Genomic DNA, 25,554 nt, shown 5'->3' on the forward strand with positions numbered 1-25,554 from the left:
CAATATTTGGTCACGTAATATTTTTCTTAAGCAAGGTATTTTGTCAGAGCATACACCTTTACAATATGAAAAGTATTTAAACTTTTGACCATTGTATTAATAATAAAAAATTCGGCTTTCTCAACTGCGTGTACTCTATTTGAAAGAGCAATTCGCTCAGCAGCGAAATTAACATGCTTTTTCGACTTAAATACTGACTGTTGCTATGGTGATACCCGCGCTATTTTCTGAACGTTCACGAGTACCACCTGATTGGCAAGGAGAATCAAGGATCGTACATTTGAGAGGTTTTAACAAGACGCTTGCCAGAGAGATAAGCACTAAAACTTCTACTCGCGCAGCATTTGGGCAAACTAACTTTATTTAGATAGAGTGGGAATGTAACTGCTCGCAATTGCCCGTACTTGTAACTTAGAAGTTAAATTATTTTAAATCCTATCCCTAGGATATAATTATTAACAAGATTAGAGTGAGAAATAGAAGATGTTTTAACAGGTTTGGTAAGACTGTACGACAAGTCATTAAACTTAATAAATAAAATAACAACATAATTAAATTATAAAAAGTGTGTGGTTCGTTTAAACTTTAAATAAATACTCACATACTTTTGTATTCTCCCTACGCACAGTAAAAAAATTAGAGATTTCCAAATTCCTGCATTTTTTACCATTTTCTGCACAGATTTCCATCTAAATCTGCGGGCAATGAGGCAAATAATTTAAGGTAAGTTTTCTTATGTACGTTTATTATGTTTGGTTAATTAAATCACATACTTTGTAACTTTATTTTAACGTATTGTATGGTAATATTTAATCACAATTGGCTGCTATGAAATGTAAAGATGCATGTATACATAAACATTTATGTAAATTGACAAAACAGTTAATATGTAATCACGTTGTATTTTTCGTTATTTCTTCTAAGTTATATCGTACCTTACGTTTGTGGGTGGGTAACTTGACTCACTGTTCATCTGATTGCAGAAAAACGATATTTGCATTTAAAACTGCACGAAAAAACAAAGAATTAAATTTGAACTATGAAACCTCCTATAAATGATATAAAATGTTGTATATAAGTTATTAAACGATAAATATGAAATATTTATAATTATTTGATGACTCGTAAAACGCTTTAAATGCGAAACCTTATCATCATGAAGCAGAGACGTCATTGTAATAATACAGTTTATATAGTTTCGTTTCAGAATTTTTGCCTAGGGTTACACATAAAAAGTGAACTGCACATAGCTGTCCCATATTTTGAATCAGAAAACCAACTGCAAAATGTATGACAAAAGAGTGAAATTTCAATATCAATTTTATTATGACCTTAGGGATCTAAAGTGCATAGGGCATTTTTACAAGAATGGGACGCAAACTCTGAATTCTCTGATATATATTTTTCCGATCACGTTTACCATTGGCCACTTCCTACCATAATATTTTGTACAATAGATATTTGTGCCGTCTATTAATATTTAACATACTAGTGTATGCATATTAAAGTAAAGCGTAAAAATTTAATAACTTTAGTATCTTCACATATATATGGATTTAATTGTTTATCTAATAATGACGTATCTTCAGAGGGTACATTGACTAATACATATATTTCAAAAGGCGCTTCAGAAGCCTTATCTGTAACATGTAAAGCACGACTTTTGCAAATTATTAAAGTGTGTGTGTATTGTTTCTTGTAGTAAAGTCACATCGGGCAATTTGCTGTGTTTACTAAGAGGTATCGAACCCCTGATTTTAGCGTTGTAAATCCGTAGACTTACCGTTAGACTAGGGGGACGCTAACTGATGTAAAAATGTACTACTTTGTTCATAATTTAACATATTTGTAATTGCATATTATACTGACTTAGCTATTGAGTTTACGTCATAATATCTTGTTTGTTGTGTTTGTAATTAAGCACAAAGCTACACAATAGGCTATATATGCTTAATTTACCTTGGGTATTGAAACCGCGATTCTAGAGTTGTAAGTCCGCAGACATCCCGCTGTGCCTTTCGAGGATATCTTATTTACTACTGTAATGCTATAACATACGTTTCATTATATATATAGCATACATACTTATAGCAAATATTGCATTAAATGTCTTTGAAAACTTTGTATAAAGAATAAACGAACGTAACGTGTAAAAATGTAAACTGCTTTAGATCTAACCACTTAAAAGGTTCTAATAAACTGAAGATAATAAGAGAATAATATGGCATAAGGCTAAACAAATTCACGACACGAATTATGAAATAGCAATAATGAAAGTTAAGGACACTGGTATAACTTATCAAATAAGTGTGCCAAAAACAGTCATGCTAGATTTCACATGTGCTTCAAAACTACCCAAAACACATCATACGACTGTAATATTTATACAACTGTAAATCTGCTTTAAAACAATACAAACTATATAATTTTTTTGTTGCATACTCAAACGCTGACAGCAAGCAATAGACCTAAAATTTTGAAGCGAATCAAATATCTGTTGTTTCGTGAGTAGGATCAAAACATGCTACTTGTTATCTAGTGACCAGAGTTTTTAGTGAAATAGATTTATTTATACTTTGATTTTAACCTGCACAATACACTAAAATAACTGTATTTACAGCTTTCATTAAACTATGTAACACAAATTTTGTTCCTGGATAGTATGTGTTATTTCTTAACTGCTTATGTTGTGAAAGTACAGAAAATGGCCATTATTCCCTTCAAACTTTGCTTTTATGATCTGGATAATGAAATTTAGAAATTAACCTATTTTCTATGTAAAAAAAGCAAATTTGCACATTTTCATTTACATAAGATCTGAATAAAACAACATATGAATCAAAATTTACATGTATTTATACTAAAGTTATACAAAAATGAACAAAAGTGTTTAGAAGTGAGTAGTTTTTTCGAGATTTGTGAGACTGATTTCTCTCTGGCGGAGTGGGTAAAGGGAGCTCAGACCAGTGTGGCACTGAGGTGACGGATGATGGAAGGTCCGGTTACATGATAGCAGATGCATTCTTGCCAGCCCAAAGTTTGGAAGGGTCCACCAAGCAGAAGTAGCAATTGCTTGAGTGGTCAGTGGGTTCACGCCAAATTCTTGGAATAGCGAACTCCATGGTTCTCTTTTCCCCACTGTACCATCCTGCAAAAGAGCAAAATAAAATTGTTATTATGAAGAATAAATTTATTTCATTCACAAATAATGTGTAAGAGATTCATGTAAAATAATTTTATATGGGATATTTTCCATACAATTGGAAATTTCAAAAAATAAATTAAAAGATATTTAAATTTTAAAACGTCTAATATTTGTATAATATCAAATCTTACTATTCAAGTAAGCAAAAATTGTCCGTCTTACTTTCTAGACTTTTTTTTACAGTGATCGCAGGTAAAATGAGATGCCCAGAGTTTGTCTTGATCCCCGACAGGCATGCCAAAATATGCCTTGTAGGCTTCACACATTTTAGCAGATGCTGTCACAGAGTACTTTTTTGCTCTTGTCTTAATAAATTAACCACATACAAAGCAGAATATTTGCAGCTTATTGATGCCATCTCTGTTAAAATTACATGTTCACTTATGCAGCTAGAACTAAACTGAAGTGGTGAGTGGTAGTCCCTGTGTATATATATATTACTATGGAAAGTCCCAGAAAAGTCTAAAAAAATTTTGAAAATTATCGTAAGTTCTACAACATTCTAGAAAATTCGTGTAAGCTCTACAACATTCTAGAAAGTTCTTGAAAATTCTTGTAAGTTTGAGAAAATTCTCTATCAGCTACTCAGTATTGAATCTATCTGGAATGTTCTAGAAAATGGGTAAATTTTAAAATTTCATTACCCAGGTCACAAAAGAAAACTTTAAAGAGTAAAATAGGTGTGTTCCATTTACTTTAGGCATAAGAAACTGGGAAATAACACTTTCTGCCCAAAAACAAGAAAAAGTAAAATTTTTGTTACATAGTGTTATCATATTTTTTTCATTTTATGGCATTACACTTATTTCCTTCTCTATTTGTTTTTTTAAATATTAGATAATTTATCTGTGTTAAAAATACTAATCGTTTGGGTAAGAGAGTGTTCAGTTTAATCCATACATAAATACATAGCGTCCTAAAGATGAAAAAATAAGGAATAATAAAATTAATTCTTTTGGTAAAAAAATTATTTTAGTGAAAACGTCAGTTTTAACATTGTATTGTTACTTTCTCTTCTGTAAAGCGACAAATATAAGGAAAATTAATAAAACAAACAATAAACAATTCATTTTCCCAAATTATGGTATTAATTCGTGTAAAAAATATAATAAAAATTGATGTTTATTTTAAACTGCATATTATCTGTAATATGCCGTGTAGGCGGAAGGTACTTCTGACAGGTTACCTTCCTCTGGTAAACAATTCTGAACTATGGATGATAATGCCTCATCTTTATGTCCTCTACGTGTGTCATTTAATTCATGTTTTTCATAAAGTGTCCTTTTTTTTGAAATTTTTTAATACCAAACCAGATGCACTAAAAAGAGGACGTAGCATTTGCTTCATATTACAGCATTGCTAGAAATAGGAAATCACACTTTACCACTCATTTTTGTCTAGCTTTAATTTAGTTTCGAATGCCAAAATAATCTGCATCACATTTTATGACAATTTCATCATCCTAAGATAGGATTTTATAAATAACTGTAGTTCATAACATATATCCCCTTCATCGAATATGCTCGTCCTTTTAGCCGTGAAGGCGTTATAATGTGAGGGTCAATCCCATTATTCGTTGGTAAAAGAGTAGCCCAAGAGTTGGCGGTGGGTGATGATGACTAGCTGCCTTCCCTCTAGTCTTACACTACTAAATTAGGGTCGGCTAGCACAGATAACCCTCGAGTACCTTTGTGCGAAATTCAAAAAAATAAACAAGAAGCTCTACAGTGGAGCGCCATTAAGCTGCGGACCAGTAAACCGCGAAATCGCTTAAGCCGCTGTAGCAAGTCTTGTCCCAAAATTTTTGTGAAAGAGTATCCCAGAATTTAGCGGTTTGGTGGTGTTGGGTAACTACCTGCTCTTTATTTATCACTACTAAATTAAGGACGGCAAACGCAGTTAGCCCTCCTGTAGATATGCGCAAAATTCCAATGAAACCAAACCATAACCATTGTTGAAATTATAAATGCGCCGACAGTTGAGAGTTCGGTGTTCTAGCGACTCGAACCATTGAATCCTTAATCCGCGTACCGATTCGTTAACCATTTTACCACGCGAGACTTAATATAGTTATTATGTAATTACAATAGCCATTGTGTTTAAACATTCAGATTCGGGTTTTATTTTCTTTACTTTGAGTTCGAAGTTTGAGAATTTTACCAAAGAGGGCATTTTAAACAATATTAAATTTAACAGTTTGAGCAATCACAGTAACAATCACATTTTTACTGATGCAATCTAGTTAGGTTATAGTAACAATGCAACGAATAATACAGAACATTCCAATTAGCCAATGTAAAAATACTGAATTAACATGCTTCCGGACGTCTCGGCAGGAAGCTTAAAAGCTTGTAACTCCAAATTTTCGAGTTCGATCCTTGCGGCGTGCACAAAACAGACGGCCCATTGTGTAACTTTGTGGTTAACAACAGACAAACAAGTTAACCCAGTTCTGCGTTAGCTCTTTTTGTTAATCGATTATTGAAAATAAGTCACTTCGTGATAGTTTATCTATAACGTATTCTGATATATTTATCGAGGCTGCGAAACACCTTTATTATACTGGGAGAAACTGCTCTATCTTTTAAAACATAGATGTTGTTAATTGTATCTATTTTTAATTTTATAAAAATACTTTAATAAATCATTAATCTATCGAAACCTTTTTCTACATAACTCTAACGTTAAGCTATCGAAATATGGTTTTTACAGAATCTATGAAAAATAGTTGGTGTTTTATTCCCTATTTTGTTGTTTTATTTATTTAGAAAAACAAATATGTTTGTTATAACTTAAAATAAAACAAGCCGAAACAAAAATAAATTAAACAAAAATACTGTGCTAATTAAAAAGATGCCAGGGTACAAACTATAATGTGGGATTATAAAATATAAACTAGATTTTGCAGGTGACTTCTTTTTAAAGTAAAGAAGAAAAATTAATTGAGGTTTAAACTGATAGACAGTGTATCCCCACCGCAATGTGGGCCATACTTTCGCATCACCTCCAAAACCTAGAGTACATATTATAATCCCACATTATATCTTCTACTATGGAATCTTTTCAATTGGTGCAGTACTTTTCATTTAATTTATTTTTGTTTTAGCTTGTTTTTTGGTTATAACAAACTAATATAATTAGTCAGAGGTTTGGATTTACTGTTTTTAAAGCAGTCTTTCCTTGTCATCTTGCTTATTTAACTTCATTAAAATGTATTTACTTTCATTAATTTTCACTAATATACATATATTCGATATGTGCAGGAATACGAAATAATTATGTCATGAGTTCCAATTTTATTTTCACAGTCCCCACTCCCAATGGCACAGCGGTGTGTCTACAGGCTCACAGTGTTAGAGACCAGATTTCCATATCTGTGGTAGGCAGAGCACGGATAGGCAATTATACAACTTTTTGCTTAACTTTAAACAAAAAAACACTTTTCCTCTTTGTCTTAGAAATCTACTATTTTAGACGAAAGTGATGGCGTGAACATTTTTTGAAGAGATGGTTGGGATATAAGAGTGATCTATGGTTAGCACTTCGGATGGCCTATCGAAACATCCATGGTTTTAAAGTGTCACCCAACGTTATTATAAGACTCAAAAATCCAAACAAATCGGATGGTTCTGGCTGATAGAAAAGAAGTAAACGCTATATCTAACCATTTATCTTTAGCCCACGCATACACAAGATCTGTTTGTTAAGGTTTAGAATTCGAATTATGATAATAAAAATTCTTTACTCAATAGATCTGTAATACGTATTCTTGTTTTTCTTTGGAATATCAGACAGAGGTCGATTGCTGATTAATCTTTTTCTACGTGCATTCTGTTAATGTTTGTATGTAATTTTGTATATTTATTTTGCGCCCACAATACATCAAATTAGTAAAAATATATCCCGGCGTGGTTAGGCCTAAGAAAATGCTTCATACTCTATCACTTAGAAGGAAGAATAACAATAAAATATTTCCATCGTCATTATCTTTCTTAAATCATTGTTGTATCTCACTAGTATTTTTCTAAACTTTTATAAGTTTTCAACAAAATGTATTGAATCAAAATTCAAATTCGACTGGGTATCAATATTTTTAAACCGTTTAGAGAATACTAGAGTTTTATTAAAAACCCCGAACCACTTTGTCTGTCTAAAACAAAACAAAAAACAAGAAGATATTTTAAAACAAAAGAGGACAATCGTCAAAATTTCAAGCACATTACACAGAATAATTAAAGAATAATTGTGATTTCTGACGTTACAGCTAAGCTATGAGAAAACAAACCTACTGTTATAAAATAATGTAAATTAGCCTTTCTGCTTATTTTCATTTGTATAAAACTTCTGATGATCAGTTATATGATCTGAAATGCAAAATGATTTGTCATAACCACCAAATTTATAGAAAATAATCTCAAGCTTTCTTATTTCATTTCATCTTCAAAGCGAATTAAAGGGCTTATAATATTTTAAGTTCTCGGTGAGCAAAACTTGGGCCTCCAGTAAAACATTTGCAATTTTCATTAAATTGTACGGTCATCAGACTTCATGGAAATGTAGGTTGAATGAGTGATTATTTGCATTTTACTATCACATAACGAATCGTCAGATGTCTGATTTGCATAAACATTAACTGAGAGAGGATGGTTAATGAAATCAGTTATAACAATGGTTTCGCCTTATCGTAGCCAAAATACTAAAAATATTAATTATCCTTATTTTGTGCAGTGTAATCTGGTTGTGCCAGCGTCACTTCCAACTGCTGTTACTTTCAATGTAAACACAGCTGTTTTATGTAACTACTGCATTTACTTCCGCGTTAGTAGTTTCTCAGTTCCAGTTCCAGCTAATAAAAATCCGCTTGATATAACATGGGATTATACATACGCTTATATCGGATAATGCTAATATAAAACATTTTATCTTATCGTCTGAAAACGCAATTGAATTATTACATTCATACGCATATCTGTAGATACATATGCAACAAAAACTTGTTTTCCATGTACAGACTTACAACATTGCTGTTATTAGGAAAAAGACGTGAAGTAATTTCATCTTCATACAGTTGCGTTGGGTTTCATCATTTTGTAAAGAATGGCTAAAACCGTTGGTTATTAACAGTTAAATTGTCATTTTATTGTTACATCACAATTTGTTATGCTAGGTTGAGATTTAATTTGCATTTTGACGATAAGTATTATGCCAATGCTCGTTCTTGTTGAGGCGTTTATTACGCACACAAATTCAAACTGTATAACTTGGTTGACAATCTAATACAGTACTACGTTTTCAGTGCACCGATACTGTATTCGAATCATTGAGGGATATTTCACAAAAATAATTTTATTTCAAAAATTTACCAAATTCTTCTTTCATATTTATGCAAATTTAAATTTGAGAAAAATGAAACAAGCATTTTTCAAAAAAATAATATCATCCTAGCTAGTGAATGTATTCAAAGGAAAATATCAGGAGAAATAATTGTTACGTACCACAATTTGCCTCGATAAGTTAGAGATTTATTGTATTATGTATGTTAAAATATTACATATCAAATAGCCGGATATTTTAATTTAGAATATAATTGAATGTCGATATTTATCAAATTTCTGTTAATTGCCAAATTGATTGATACACGAAAGTTTCTTTATTAACACAAATATATTTTAATACACAAGCAACAATACAATTTATAATAACGGTCATTACAAATAATAAATTATATACAAAAGTTTTACAAAGTTACACATAATATTAAATTCTCTATTCGGTCTGGAAACAAATACCTTATCTATGGTTTACGAAGTAGTACTTTACTTTTATCTTAATACACAGATACACTCCACTTGACGGGAATTCTACCTTGCCTGGTTTCACGATGTTTACAAGATGACATTTCACAGACAAAAATAGATATCCAATGTCTTCGTAGAAATAATAATGTCCGAAGTTAATTCTCTGAAGTTGAACGGTTCGTAATGTTCGAAATCTATAAACGTTCCTGGTCAAATATCTATACTTTTCAGATTGATAAGCGTTTATCACAATTATAAGCTCAGATGTTCATAGTATACTAGCTGTAGCAAACCCTCAATATTAAACTGCCTTTTCGAACGTCGATTTAGAAACTTTAAGGCGACGTTCTCGATCTTTTGGTTTGGTTTGAATTTTGCGCTAAGCTACACGAGGGCTATCTCCGCTAGCCGTCCCTAATTTTGCAATATAAGACTAGAAGGAAGGCAGTTAGTCATCATCACCCATCGTCAACTCTTGGGCTACTCTTTTATCAACGAATAGTAGGACTGTCACATTATAACGTCCCCACGGCTGAAAGGGCGAGCATGTTTTGTGTGACGGGGATTTAAACCCACAACCCTCGGGTTACAAGTCGAGTACCTTAAACACCTGGCCATGCCGGATCGTTCTCGAACTTCAGTTTGCAACAATGTAAAACAAATATTGTTGACTACTACACTGGAGAATCTTCCAGGGACTTTCGCAATACACATTCGACAACCTAAGTTACACACATTTAAAATATATATTTAATAAAAACAAACATCTATATGAAAATAACTAAACATTAGTAACTCCGTTACATAATGAACTGAGCTTCTAAAAGTATGTAATTCACTTCAACAACGAGTAAAAACTTTTTTTTTATTTTGTCAAACTACCTATGAATGTGCAAGGATATTTTCTAAGCATTTTTGCCGCCTCATAACTATTTCATTCTATCGTCACCTATCTAGATCTTTATTTATTAGAGGTAAACAAATACCTAAAATAATCATTGTTAAAAGGCATAGAAAATGGTTATGGAGTAGAGATTATTTTAATTTGTTTTAATTTAAAAAGTAAATTTTAATTTATTTTTTAATTTCATGTATTGACGTAACTAAATTATTCATGAATAATGTTGTTAAAAATATTTTACTGATGTGTTAGTACAAAATTTTTCTTCTGATTACGAGAAATTACCATGTTTGGTTAGGTATTTTGCCACCATAGGCAAAATTTAAAAATAAAGATGTAATGCAGTCCCAAGCGGAACCATTGCACCGTTATTATTGGCAAATATACACATAAAATTACATGAAAAAATGTCGCAACGTCTTTTAGTAAGCTTCCACTTCAGTATGCCTATCAGTCTCTCACTTCGAACTGTTTAAATTAAGAATAAACTCGACGTTTCTAGTTGAAAATGTGCAGCTGAACTTCTAGTTTCTTGAACTGAGAACACTTTGTTTTATTTCTAAATTGATTTTCTTACCGGGTTTGTGTGTTTGAAAATAGTTTCCCGGGCTAAGACATGTCAGAGGACATACAGCAAGCTCGAGAAATTCGATTCCATTGATAGCAAAATCAAAAATTTCTTATTGGTTTTACAGTCCTAAGCAGTTGCCCAGTTCACTTGCAAGCAGAATTGGGCTTGAATGTGTGATCACACGTAATGTATATTATAATAGGTGTACAGTTCGATTAATAGATAACGAACGTTTTTCACATACACACATATATATAGATATATGTATATTTGACTGTTTAGTTTCGATAACTTCGTTGTCATGTACTGACATACAAGTAATAATAGCGCCGACTTTTTTCTAGTAACAACAGATTTTATTCATACATAGAAACGAAAAAAAACCTTTGGCTATTGTTGTTGTTTTGAATTAAGCACAAAGCTACACAATGGGCTATCTGTGCTCTGCCCACCACGGGTATCAAAACCCGGTGTTTAGCGTTGTAAATCTGCAGACGTACCGCTGAGCCACTAGGGGCAAAAACCTTTGGCATACTGCATTAATGTTGTTGTTGTTGTTGTTTTGAATTAAGCACAAAGCTACACAATGGGCTATCTGTGTTCTGTCCACCACGGGTATCGAAACCCGTTTTTTACCGTTGTAAATCCGCAGACATACCGCTGAGCCACTGGAGGGCCTGCATTAATGTAAATTGTAAATTATGTAGATGTCTTGTGGACATACTATCTCAAAAGAACATAATAAGGATTATTTGAAAAATTAGATGTATTCCAAATTCAGTATAAATGGAAGGTTAAAAATCTGTATATAATACCCTACATGCTTGTAAAAACAAAAGTAAGGAAATGAAGCATTTTGTATGCATTGGTAAAAAGAAAACCGCCGAGCACAATTTATCTACGAGGTACTTGTTACAGAAAAAAATCATTAATCAAAATATTTATATGTACTAGGAAACAAAGGTCAAGAAATGTCATATTCTCTGGACACTATAAAAATGAAGAACATTAAGCTACCTACATATCTCACGTTTTATTAAGAAGGAATGCTATTAAACAACATTTCTTTATTTGTTTAAGAGAATGGAGGTCATTAAACGACATATCGCTATGTGTTAGTGAAAAGAAAGATTATTAACGGATGTCTTTACGTACTGGTAGAGAGGAGCATAATTAACCAGCTTATCTCTAAATGCCGGTAAGAGAAAAGGTTATTAAGCTACATTTCTTTATTTGTTTGTAATACGTGAGGCCAGGAAGTGACATATCTCTGAGTAACGGTAAGAACAAACGTCAGGAAATGGCATTTTTCTATATGATAATAAAATGAAAGCCATTGAACGCGCTTGTAAGAATGGTAGCTTTCAAGTTGATATGTTTCTACGTGCTTGTAAGAAGAAAAAAGGCAACCAAACAACATATCCATACTAGTAAAAACCAAAAGTTAGAAAATGAAAAGTTCTATATATAAAATCGTCACTTTCATCTTACAGCGGTTTAAATAGCAGGCAATTTAATGAAGCAAAGCCAATGGAGTCCTAGAAGAGCCATGTTCAAATGGTCCTGTATAATTGGATTACGATTACTTTATAACTGTACTCTGCTGGTACAGCTGTAAGTCAACGGATTTATAACGCTAAAATCAGGGGTTTGATTCCCTTCCGTGACTCAACAGATAGCCTGATGTGGCTTTGCTATAAGAAAACACACGCACACTTTATAATTTCTTCAATTTGTCATTGTTCTGATTACTGGTTGTCTTATTTGAAGATTTTTGTTTGTTTTGGAATTTCGCACAAAGCTACTCGAGGGCTATCTGTGCTAGCCGTCCCTAATTTAGCAGAGTAAGACTAGAGGGAAGGCAGCTAGTCATCACCACCCACCGCCAACTCTTGGGCTACTCTTTTACCAACGAATAGTGGGATTGACCGTCACATTATAACGCCCCCACGGTTGGGAGAGCGAGCATGTTTGGCGCGACGCGGGCGCGAACCCGCGACCCTCGGATTACGAGTCGCACGCCTTACGCGCTTGGCCATGCCAGGCCCTTATTTGAAGAAAGGAAACGCTTTGTGCTACGACGTAGAGTGGTATTTAGTGTCTGCGTGTTCTTATTTATGTAAAAGTTTCTTTTTTTTTCTGAAAATGGCAGAACTCCACCACTAATTTGACTAAACAATTCTTAAGACCTAAACAAAATGTCGATCTGATGTAGTTACGTAAAATGAATAGTTCGTAAATGGTTAGATAAACATAATGTAAACCAATAGTAAAAGTGCGAGGCTTAACTCAATATCCCGTGTGATAGTTGTTTACTCTGGTATATGGTGCAGTTCCTTTTGACATAAAACAACAATAGATAACACTACTGTGTGGTGAACCATATATGGTGCAGTTTATACTATGGAAACATAAAACTGTATATCATAAAAACCTTTTCCTTCGATAGCGATATATGATAATTATTTAATCTACCTCTATGTGAACATGTTTTTAGATAAGTCCTCCGGATTGGTAGCTAGTGTACTTTTGTTTGTTACGTTCAGTCTTTTTTTTAACTTTCGTCAGTTTCTGATATTGAGTGTGAAGTTCTGCGAATACAAATCCTTATAAGTACATTCATGTGTCACGAGACAGTAAGCTGTGTGACACACAGGCCTTGGGTGTTATGGGCGTCTTCTCTGAGCTAATTCACCCATTCTATTCTTCTTTAAATACTTTTAGTTATAACGTTTTAAATTTAATTTGAATAATTTTCAAATTATTATTTTCAAACTTATGAAATTATATTGCATTCTTAACTTAAAATATTGATTTAGGATTAAGTTTCCTAAACTACTAAACCTCTTAAAATATTGCAAATTTTCTGGTATACTGAATTACCATACTAAGTATTTCTAGTCAATTGGATATGTATATATATAAGGTTGAATAAATAATAAGATACTGTTTAACCAACTTTATGGGCTTATTTCGATCACAATTTCAAAGAGATTCGTCCAAAACTCAAGGTGTTACTTAACAGAATAATCAATACGTAATTTTCTGACAACAAAGAAAGAATGGTCCAATAGGTTCTGTCTTTTAAAAGAATTTATTTTCAGTCTAAAGTAATTCAAAATAATTCTCAATAATGCAATTAAGCATAGGCTTTGGAGAATATGTATGTTTGGTTTACGATCACAAGACTGTTTTCTCGGTTTCGTTTACGAGAGTGAAAAAGGACACTTTTATGTTTTTTGTTTATTAAGCACAATGTTGAACAGTGCTCAACTTGACGCGAATATCGTAACCGATTTTTGGCATTACAAGCCCCCAGGCTCACCTCCGAGTCACTCAGGAGGGCATTGTAAAACATTTATAAAAACGTTATAGGAATTTGTTTGTTTGTTTATAATTAAGCACAAAGCACTCAGTAGGCTATCTGTGCTCTGCCCCTCACGGTTACCGAAACTTGGGGCAAAGGAACTAGTATGTTTTATCAATAGATTACTTCCAAATAAAGTTTGATGAAATTATCAACGAACAAATTAATTCTGTGTTGATATCGGTACAGTTCACTTAACACTGTTCATACGTGAGTTTTTACAGACGGAGGTGCGTAATGTCCTCGTAGACATATTAACGTCCGATATTAATTCACTGGTGTTATACGGTTTGCAATGTTCAAAATCTATATACGTTCCTGATCAAGCATATGCACTTTCCCGATTAATAAACGTTAATCACAATTATAGCTTCTGAGACTTATATTATACGAATTGTAACAAGCTCATAATAATATTAAACTGTCTTTCTGTATGTTGCGATTTATAAACTTTTAAGCGAGGTTCTCGAAAGTTCAGTTGGCAACAGTACTGGTGTTTTACACACACATATCGTACACTGTTGATTCTTCTACAAATTTAGAGAGTAGGTGATACTTTCGTGATACACATTTAACAATATAAGCTAAATGCGTTTCTAAATATATATTAAACTGAAACAAACATGGATATTAAAATATATATATATAATATTAAATCCATTACACTGTTTAAGGACTTTAAGCGCAAACTATATGATGAACTTTCTGCAATGTGTCTATCTTAGGGATCTAACTTAGAACTTTGGCGTTCTAAGGTAAATAAATAACTGGAATTTTCTCGGGAAAGTTCATTTTAGAAATTATGTATTAGATGTCAAAGAATTTTCGTTTTTCTAAATCAGTGGCTATCAAACGCTTTTTCGTTGACTCACCCACTTGATAAGTGGTACATCTGAAGGCTCACACTGCTATAAGCATGGTTTCAATATCCCCGGTAGCCATAGCACGGATAGTAGCATTTGTGCTTAATTAAAACAAACTTTTTTTTGTTAATTAATCACCTAAATTTTTTGTTATCGTGGCGGACTACGATAGGGCCTATAAATTACACTGCCGCTTCCTTTCCGTAATTATACAACCCTTTCACAGCCTCAAGTTGTTCGGAGACCATAGATCTTAATTATGTTCATCTCATAAATATAATAACGGAAGTGTTAGCAGCCGAGCATCAAACTTGATATTATGTAAAAAACAAATGAGTACACAGGCACACACGAACACACACACACATGAACACACACACACATATATATATCATTGCATAAGTATAAAACGTATATTAAACCATATAACGTAAGATGTTTTTTAAGCTTCTTAGAAAGTTTTAAAGAAGAAATCTGGTTCAGAAGATAAGCCAAATCTGGTAAAATGTGAGTATTTAGTAGATTTTATTCAGTTCTTGATGAGAAGCAAGACTACATAGTTTTAAATACCAGTAATAAGCATCTCGTTTTTCTTCCTTTTCTTATTAACTGATGCTTCAAACCGCGAAAAGTACAACCAATTTCTCTAGCTGTTTAATTCTTCGTTTTGGTTTTTAGCATCAAGCCAAACGAATCAGCCACACCCTTTCCGCAAAATCTTTCGTTTGTCTTGTGTTTGTGAAAGGTAAAGCTCGGTGTTGGGTGAAAGTCGTTGGAGAGCAGGTGATATTGGTCTTGTGAAACGAAAAACATAGAACCGCAGAAAATTGTCCCAATTTTAATATCTGCAGTCAATTACCTATCTATCCAGATGCATTTGTAACGTTCTTAGAAAATTATAATGTAATTTGATAACTTATTACAAAATCAGAATCATCACAACAAAATTATTTTGATGTTTTCATGAAACTTGGCTACAATCGTATCACCGTAATTATGAAACGTCTAAGATTTTGTAACAAAGTTTATTAATTTCATTTTGGTTAGAAGTGTGAGTGACGAAGCTCCTATGCCATTTGAAAAAGAGAACTATTAATTTGCCTTACAGAGCTTTGGTGACTACGCTAGAAACAAGTTTAAATCCTGTGAGAGATATTAAAATATCAAAAGGAAAATAAGTTTGGTCTACAATTTCTGTTGTTATTTCTGAACTCTAGTAGAAATAAAGAAAATTTACGAAATTAATCTCTAATAATTTCTCTATTTTTAAAGAGCAGTAAGATTTGAAATAAATGAAATAAACATAAAATACGCATTTCATTCTAGAATATCCAGTCATGAACTAGTATTAATTTATTTTCCCAGAAATATTACTTATTTTGGAAAATTATGTAGATGCAATTTTTGAATGTTATTTAAAATCAAATTTAAAATTTTACTAGTTTTAATACTGTTCATGCATGATTATAGATGATTGATAAAAGACTTCTTGAACATATTATTTTAATCTGTGGTTAAATTCCTGTGGTGAGCAGTGTACAGATAGCCCAACTTTTAACTTTGTGCTTAATTACAAATAAAATTTAAAAAAACCTAGTTTAAACAATTAATATTGTTTACAGCATATATAAAATATATTGATATGTTAGCATTCCCCTTTGTCCCTTATCTATTCAATAGAAAAACCACTAGTTGCACAACGGTATGTCTAAAAACTCACACCGCTAGAAACCGGGTTTCGACACTCGTGGTGAGGAGAGCACAAACATCCCATAGTGTAGCTTTGTGCTTAATTTGAAACAAATAAACAAATTTTTATAGAAATTTCGTACTATATAATTAAAGTAAAATATTTAATGTGCACATAAATAACTGTGTACTTGTAAGTTATTTGCTTACAAAGTGGCTCTAAAATAGATTAGAATATAATTTAGAGATTTGATGCACAAATATTTTGGGTACGTTAGATGAAACTTTAAAAGTTATGATATTAACACATGTGCTTCTTTTTTCACACACATCTTTTATTATTAATTCATGAAATAAAAATATTATGTTTTTTTTACTAAATCAATAGTTTCAAACTTCATACCATTCCACGTTTATAAACCATGATGTAATTGAAAAAAATACTGAGAATATTTATCGCAGAAAAAAAGATTTTCAAAATTTTAACAATTGATATTATATTCAATTATGTGGCGTTTGAGTTTTTCGGAGTTGTACATATGTAGCAGCAAAACTTGGCATTACTCGGTTTTTCAAAGACAATCCTACTCTCTCTGTTTCCCCGTTTCATATTTCGGAAGGTAAAAAATATTTTGTGAATTTATGCAAAAAAGGCACTTCTCTAGCAAGGATGAATAAGCCCTTATGGAGAATATTTATCTTATTTTATTCACGTATGGTAATCCATTCCAGCAAAATGAATAAACTTAGATCTATCCATCTTATCTCTCGTCATCCCTTCTCAAATGGCCCGGCCTGGCCAAGTGTGTTAAAGCGTTCGACTTGTAATCCCAGGGTCGCGGGTTTGAATCCCGGTAATATCAAATATGCTCGCTCTTTCAGCCGTGGAGGCGTTATAATGTGACGGTCAATCCCATTATTCGTTCGTAAAAGAATAGCTCAAGAGTTGGCGGTGGGTGGTGATGACTAGCTGCCTTCCATCTAGTCTTACACTGCTAAATTAGGGACGGCTAGTGCAGATAGCCCTCGAGTAGCTTTGCACGAAATTCAAAACAAAACAAACCAAACTTAAATACTATTTATTTAAGGTTTTTTGATACAAACCCTTCTTAAAGATTAAAATTGTAAACACAAGTATGTATACAATATTAAGTTGAATTTGCTTCAATGTTAATTTAATATATTTTAAGAAATGTGATAACGTGTTCACTTTATGACATTAATGTACGAAATATACCATAAACACAATGCAAAATTGTACTTTGTAATGTATCAAAAAATCCACTTCCAGGATATTGAATTGCCAAAATAAAAGAAAAAAATAAAATGAAATGTATTTACTGGCTTGAATTTAATCTCTTTTTACACAAAAAACATTACAATGTAAATCTCACTCATTTCTGTATTTTTTATGGCAGGCAGCGTGATTTTATTTAATAAGCTTGGCCTACTATTTGCTTTTTCACACACGACATTCAAGTTCTGCATACATTTCTTTTGTGTGTGAGGTTAAGCATGTGATGTATTACTAGATGTATAGTTAATGATTTATAACTAAACAGACATGTATTGCTATATTCTGAATTAATTGTTAATTCAAACTTACAAATAACACTATGTAACAAAATTTTTATTTTTTCTTGTTACTAGGCAGAAAGAGTTATTTCCCAGTTGCTTATTTCTAAAATAAATGGAAAACACCTTTTTTTTCTTCAAAGTTTTCTTTTGTGACCTGGGTAATGAAATTTTAAAATTTACCCATTTTTCAGAACATTCCAGGTAGATTCAGTGCTGAGTAGCTGACAGAAAATGTTCTCAAACTTACAAGAATTTTCTAGAATGTTGTAGAACTTACGATAATTTTCAAGAACCTTTTAGAATTTTCTAGAATTCCATAGTAATATATATATACAGGGACTCACCACTCACCACTTCAGTTTAGTTCTAGCTGCCTAAGTGAACACATAGACCTAACTGATTTTATCAGTCATGGCATCAAGAAGCTGCAAGCATTCTGCTATGTATGTGGTCAATTTACCAAGACAAAAGCGAAAACGCACTCTGTGACAGCATCTGCTAAAATATGTGAAGCCTACAAGGCATATTTCGGCATGCCTGTCGGGGATCAAGACAAATCCTGGGCATCTCATTTTACCTGCGAGCACTGTAAAAAAACTCTAGAAGGTAAGACGGACAATTTTTGCTTACTTGAATAGTAAGATTTTATATCATACAAATATTAGACCTTCTAAAATTTAAATATCTTTTAATTTATTTTTTAAAATTTCCAATTATATGGAAAAAATATCATATATAAAATATTTTGCATGAACCTCTTATACATTTGTTGTGGACGAAATAAATTTATTCTTCATAATGATTTTATTTTCCTCTTTTGCAGGATGGTATAGAGGGGAAAAGAGAGCCATGAAGTTCGCTATTTCAAGAATTTGGCGTGAACCCACTGACCACTTAAGCAATTGCTACTTTTGCATAATGAACCCTTCCAAACGTCGGGAGGCTTTTCCAAGTTTCTCTGTTATCTTTGCCTTTCGGACAGCAAGGGCACCGTAGCGCACTACAACAGGAAGCACTGGCCACAACGGACCGAGTTCTCTATCGGGAGGCACAATGTCAAGTGTGGACCACTAGTGGACCTCCAGCAGGTGTTGTTTCCACCATTGCACATAAAATTGGGTCTTATGAAACAATTTGTCACAGCTCTTGATAAGGAGTCTGCAGCCTTCAAGTATCTTCGAGACTTCTTTCCTAAGCTGTCTGAAGCAAAGGTCAAAGCTGGTGTCTTCGTTAAACTACAAATAAAGAAGATCCTGGAGTGCACAGAATTCCCCAAGAAGCTCAGTAGGAAGGAAAAAGTTTGGGGCAGTTTTGTCGCAGTAGTTCGGGACTTCTTGAGCAATTACAGGGCCGAAAATTATGTGGAACTAGTTGAGGCTCTGGTGAAGAACTACGGCAAAATGGGCTGCAGGATGCCCCTGAAAGTCTTATATCCTTGACGCTCATGTTGATAAATTCAGGGAGTATACGCGGAGGAGCAAGGTGAGCGCTTTCACCAAGATATATTGGACTTTGAACGCCACTACCAAGGAGCGTATAACAAAAACATGATGGGAGACTATATTTGAGGGCTAATATGTGAAGGTGATTTACATAACAGTCGCAAATCTCGAAAAACTACTCACTTCTGAACACTTTTGTTCATTTTTGTATAATTTTAGTATAAATACATGTAAATCTTGATTCATATGTTGTTTTATTCAGACCTTATGTTAATGAAAATGTGCAAATTATAACGATTACGTTATAAATAATCTCAAGACTGACTAAGTATAATTAATATTAGTTTGATATTCTTCCCGACTTTGGAAAGACTCATTATTTAATTTCTTTAGTGCATATTGATGTATATAAGATACATTGATACTAAATATAAACGACCTTATAGCACCAGAATGCTATTTTTATTTAATTAATTCTTAGTACTTTTTAAAGAAGCTATAAACAGGTGTATTTGAAGCTTTATTATAAAAAAATATTTTTTGAGAAATTATTAGTTATTTGCATATTTGTACAAAATATGTATCTACTTTCTCGTTACACTTATATACATTATTTCCGGGAAAAAATCAGATTAATTCACTACTATTTTCACTTTTAAAATCGTGTGAAACTCTACGATTAGAGGAACTGGCACTGTAGATTAAAATATTTTTAAAATACTCACTTCGCATTTAAACACTTCAGTAGTTTTGAAACGTGGTTCAAAAATCAGCTCTAATTCACTTACATAAATGTTAAACGTTTAAATGTAGTGAGGGATAAAAAGCGATTTGCTGACAATGAGCTTTGAGTTTTTGGGATTTGTTTGGATTTTGATATTCAGTCAGAATGCGTAAATAACCAGATTTAGTGTACAGTCACTTTTTTCAAGATCATCTTGATTTTTGTTCAGAACTGAGTTTGTTCTCTTCGTACGTAGCGAAAAAAAAAACATTTTAAGTATTTTTTAATTTCGTTTGTAGTAAGAGAATCATGTTTTGTGTTTAATGGAGCAACTTATTTTTGACTCGATGGTGTCAGAATGAGATCTAAACTTGCATTTGCTAGGACTATTTTATTTTTACGTTTCCACGAAGAACGTTAGTAGAAGGTCATTTCTATCGACTTTTAAGACATGCTACTACCGAAAAAATGTTAATGATACATTTACTATATGAACCAAACACAGAACCGTGTTGATTATTATTTGAAAAATAGTAATAGAAACACTCAATTATAAAGTTCACTGTGACCAAGAATCTAACTTTACAAAATTAAAATATTATTATATATAATCAACTTCAACAATAAGGTTGAAGCTCGTTTGCTTTAAAGCGTAAAACAACATTATGGATTACCTGTGCTCTGGCAAATCCTGGTATCAAAACTCAATTTTTAGAGTTATAGGCCCACAGAGTTGCCACTGAGCCACTGGATAGCAAGTGTAAATCGAAAAAATTTCGATGTGAGTAAACCACATTACTTGGCTACTTTCTTATGATCTTTCCCACATCCTTATTTTCCATTTACTTACGTAAGTAAAACAACCAATAACTAAATGTTTCAACCACTCTTGCGTACCCAATAACCATGGAGAAGTATTTGTGCCATAAGCAGAGGTATCTTTTACTTTCTACGATTACCATCTATCAAGAACGTTTTAATGGAAAGTTATTTATTCCACTAGAACTCAAGAGCAACTTGTTTTACATTATAAACAATATCAGTCGAAATGAGAATAAGTATGCTACTATGCAACGTAAGAAATGTCAGACTATTTTTCAGTTGGTTGATACTTTCAATACTGGTCATGATTCAATTACCTGTAATGGAATTGTTCAAATAATAACATTACTAAAATGTTACATTGTAACAGAGAACTGACATAAAACCCAATAATTTCAGAAGAACTTGTGAGAACAATAATATATAAAGCATCTACTGTGAGGAATGACTGATTGAAATGGTATGATATGATGTAATGAGTTGTGTTACAATTTATTTTTTTTACTTTGTTGTCGGTGCAGAAACAAGAAGCTACATAAAGTTGTATAGTTTCGATAATACAATATACTGAAGCAGTCTATTGATATTTTGGTTTGGTTTGATTTTATAGCAGGGTTTAAATATTTTGATTCTTCTAGAATGTACCTGGACAACAATTCCAGTCATGTCCACTCCCCAGCAGTCAATTTCCCTTCTTCTGATGAACAAAGGCTATTCTAAGATGCTACTGCGATAATAAACAACGCTTGTTGTTTATTCCGAATAATGGTTTACAAAACATGACAATATCTTCAGTCATCATCCTTGATTAACATAATCCTCATGTCTCTTTTGGAATTAATACCTTAATGCTATAAGGGCCAGTTGTAGAGCATAGTTTTTGAAGGATTAGCTGTAATGGAACAAAACACTTACAGAAATCGCTACCACCTTGAGACCAAATAATTATACTTGTGAGTTATGATTCAACACAGTGTTATTTTCATTCCTTAAGAATAAACTAGCCAATCCATACGTATCTTTAAATGTTTATTTGTTCCAAGAGTGCTTAAGTACAGTTGTACAGTTCTTGATACACATTGCTAGCAACTAATAACACTAAAATTAGGAATACAATTTGTCCAAACTCCTGAGTAATATTTTTCACTTTATCATCAGGATCACTACAGACATTATTGTTAGCTTTATGACAGTTATTATGTTGCTTTTTCATTTCACACACTTTACTTCTTTAAGTAAGAAGATCCCATTCTATTGAATGAGCATTTCTTTCATGTTTACTGATAACATTCGGTTAAAATATGAATGTTTACAGACTACGTCTCATAACAACTTTAAAAATGTTAATTAATAACAATCAATGTGAATACTACTGTCTCAATAATGAATGTAAAAAAATAAAATCGTTGCAAGAGCTGATTTAAGAACTACAACAGACCCAGCCACTCCAAAAATCCCAGTGACTCGCGAATAAAATTCTTTTATTTATTTCAGAAGTTTGCTGAAAGCTTCTCAAGGTCTGCATGAAAGATTACGTTGCATCTATGCCTTACAGGAACAGAAATGAATCATTCTGTTTCTCTACATGAGTAGCATAACATCACTGCTGTCACTTCTTTGAGACAGCGTTTTGAAAAATGTCTTTGTTAATTTTCATTCTCTTTTGCATGGCTAGACATTAAAAAATATATTCTTTGTTGGTGTCTTTTAAGCTGGTTACATTTAGTTCTGAGCCAAATTTGAATTTTCAAAAGGCGAAATTCAAATAAAATATACTAGTTACATTTACTTTAACAAGAATAGTTGGCTTCCTTCTGAATATAAGTGACCATTTACTCCATGTTGCATAAAAATTGAAAATATCAAACAACATACTTTCGAAAATTTAATAATTATGTTTAGTCAATTTCTCACTGCTCAGCTTTAAAAAAATAGCATAAAACAGACAGACAAATAAGACTACATTAAAACTACAAAGTGAGAATGATAGAGTTTACAATAGGTACTTCTGAAGAAGGAAGCATAACAATAAGGATACTTTGCCCATCACATTACGCGTTTGTTTGTAAGCTTCAATTAGTTGAATAGGGGTGTGTGAGAAACTCCTGAACAATCTGGAATTTAACTTGAAGGAAAAAGCTACGACTCGCTACACTGACAAATATTTATTAAGTGATGATTTTGTTTGTTTGTTTGTTGAATTTCGCGCAAAGCTACTCGAGGGCTATCTGCGCCGCTAGCCGTCCCTTATTTAGCAGTGTAAGACTGGAGGGAAGTCAGCTAGTCATCACCACTTACTGCCAACTCTTGGGCTACTCTTTTATCAAAGAATAGTGAGATTGACCGTCACATTATAACGCCCCCACGGCTGAAAGGGCGAGCATGTTTGGTGCGACCGGGATTCGAACCCGCGACCCTCAGATTATGAGTCGAACTCCATAACCCACCTAGACATGCTGGACCGTGATGATTTTGAAGAATTAATATTACTTTTCGAAATTCTAAATTTTGTTTCACAAGATAAAATGAAATGGATTATTATAATCAATGACCTGACATACGATGTATTTTCTTTTTCCGCGTTTATATTCTTAATTGTATTTCTTCTATAAATATGCATAAACATGTTTACAATAAATTTTGCAAATACTTCCTGAGAAAAATAATTTAATTAGTATGCAGCATCTGTTTTTAAATACAGTGTTAATACATCAGTTAAAAATAGTTTTCAGAGGAGTTCTAAAAACTGTTTGTGTTATAAAGGTATATTGGACAGTTTTTGTGTTATGTTGTACTACGAAAGTGATATTAAGAACGTCAAGTTGAACTATATTTCGAATCTGTAGCGTAATGAGTATCCAGGACAAGTCTTCTTAATTTTTTAAAAAAAAAACATGATTCTTTCTTGCCAGGTTGTGAATCAAAAACGGTTTGAACCTTGATTCCACTTAACGTTCTTCACTGTAAGTACGTTGTAAGAGTTACAGTCAATCCCATTCTTCATTTAAAAGTCGGAAAAAGCTCTTGTGAAGGCGGGTGCTGCTAAGTGGTTGCTTTGTTTCCATATAGTATATTAATAATAGGAAAGATTATACTCGAACGTTAGGGGTATCTCACCTAGTCTTTTATGCCATGTCCACATAAAGTGCCATTCATGTTTGAAATGAGGAAACCAATACTTCCTTCGAAATCCTTCAGAAAACCTAAAACTATTCCCCCGCTGGGACAGCGGTAAGTTTTTGTATTTACAACGCTAAAATCAGGGGTTCAATTTCTCTCGGTAGACACAGCAGAGAGTCTGACGTGGGTTTGCTATAAGAAAACACACACAAATCTAAAACAACTGAACTAGGTATTGCAGTTCTTAAACTAGGGCTCGCAGGAAAACGTCGGGAAGTCGTAACAACTACGCAAAGTCCGTATTACTGTTACGGTTCTCAGTTACTACAAGTTCATTGCATAGAGGTTTCCGTCAAGATACCAAATATGTTATAGGTCTTGTACTAAAAGAGTTTGGGGAGAAGCTCGAATTACAGTGTCTTTCTGTAATTCTTTCAAATCCCTGGATATAAAAGTAACTTTTCCTGCCTATGTCTGCTTAATCAGTGACTTATAATAATATTGTATTTCATGTCTGAGAGTAAATGTTCTAACGATAACCTTACATAAGCAAATAAAGTAAATAAGCTCAAATAACCAGATAAACAAGGATAGCACTTAAACAACAGATAAAACAACCAAACTTGAATACGGTGTAAAAATGATATGATCACATCGGGAGAAGTATCTTACATGCGTATTTGTGAATTGACTACTAGATTATCTTCGAAATACTCAAATACAGTCTTTTAAATCCTTTGTTATGTGTCACTTTAAACGAACATTTCCTACTTGGACACGTCATGCGTTCAACCTAATTGATTTGTTTCGTTTAGTTCACTGTCATAGACTTAGATATTACAGTTCTGTTCCTTCGTTAACTTAGGAAAAGGTGTCTTCTGAGACAAATTCGTATTGAATTAATTAAAATATCGAAAGATTATGCAGATAAGTGCATTCTACTTTCAACACATAGTACGTTAAAAACAAATTTCAGAGCACTTGTGATAATAATATAGGTAGTAGGTGTTAGTCCTAAATATATATATACATTATTTTCATTTATTAGCTCAATATAAAAATATATCACGAAGTTGAGCATCAATCGTTCGACATATATTATAATTATCACAAAATACTTATTAGAAAGAAAGTAAGTTCTTTAGAGCTTTTCTTACTGTAACATAAATACGGACGTAATTAGAGTTTACTTAATACAGTCGTAATGAGCAATCTCGTTTGCAGTGTTCGTTATTACCAGGTAAGCCAGCAACGTTGATTCTGTTGTTATGTTCCTTAGTTTGTTTGATTTAAGCACAAAGTTATACAACTGATTATTTGAGAAGTGAAATGTGCCCAACGCAGGGATTATCGCTATAAGCCTCCAAGCTTACCGCTAAGTTACCAGGAGAAAATGACGTGCTTATGCCCAGTGAATCTTACATGTATGTTTTTATAGTAAGGCCACATCAGCTATCTCCTGTATCTGCCGAGG

General features: G+C 32.7%; 1 protein-coding gene across 2 annotated transcripts in view; it reads left to right on the plus strand.

Moving 5' to 3' along the window:
* Positions 1-321: 321 nt before the first annotated feature.
* The window catches only part of LOC143253271 (acetylcholinesterase-like), a 94,141-nt gene continuing 68,908 nt past the window's right edge, over positions 322-25,554 (plus strand). Inside the window, exon 1 of one of the 2 annotated variants that reach the window (XM_076506850.1) lies at positions 322-723. The gene's annotated coding sequence lies outside the window, so the exon portion shown is untranslated. Of the gene's footprint in view, positions 724-15,051; positions 15,213-25,554 lie in introns of those variants that run through there. The other variant, XM_076506851.1, reaches the window with a different exon arrangement.

This window comes from Tachypleus tridentatus, chromosome 6 (genome assembly GCF_004210375.1).
Source record: "Tachypleus tridentatus isolate NWPU-2018 chromosome 6, ASM421037v1, whole genome shotgun sequence".
NCBI lineage: Eukaryota > Metazoa > Arthropoda > Merostomata > Xiphosura > Limulidae > Tachypleus > Tachypleus tridentatus.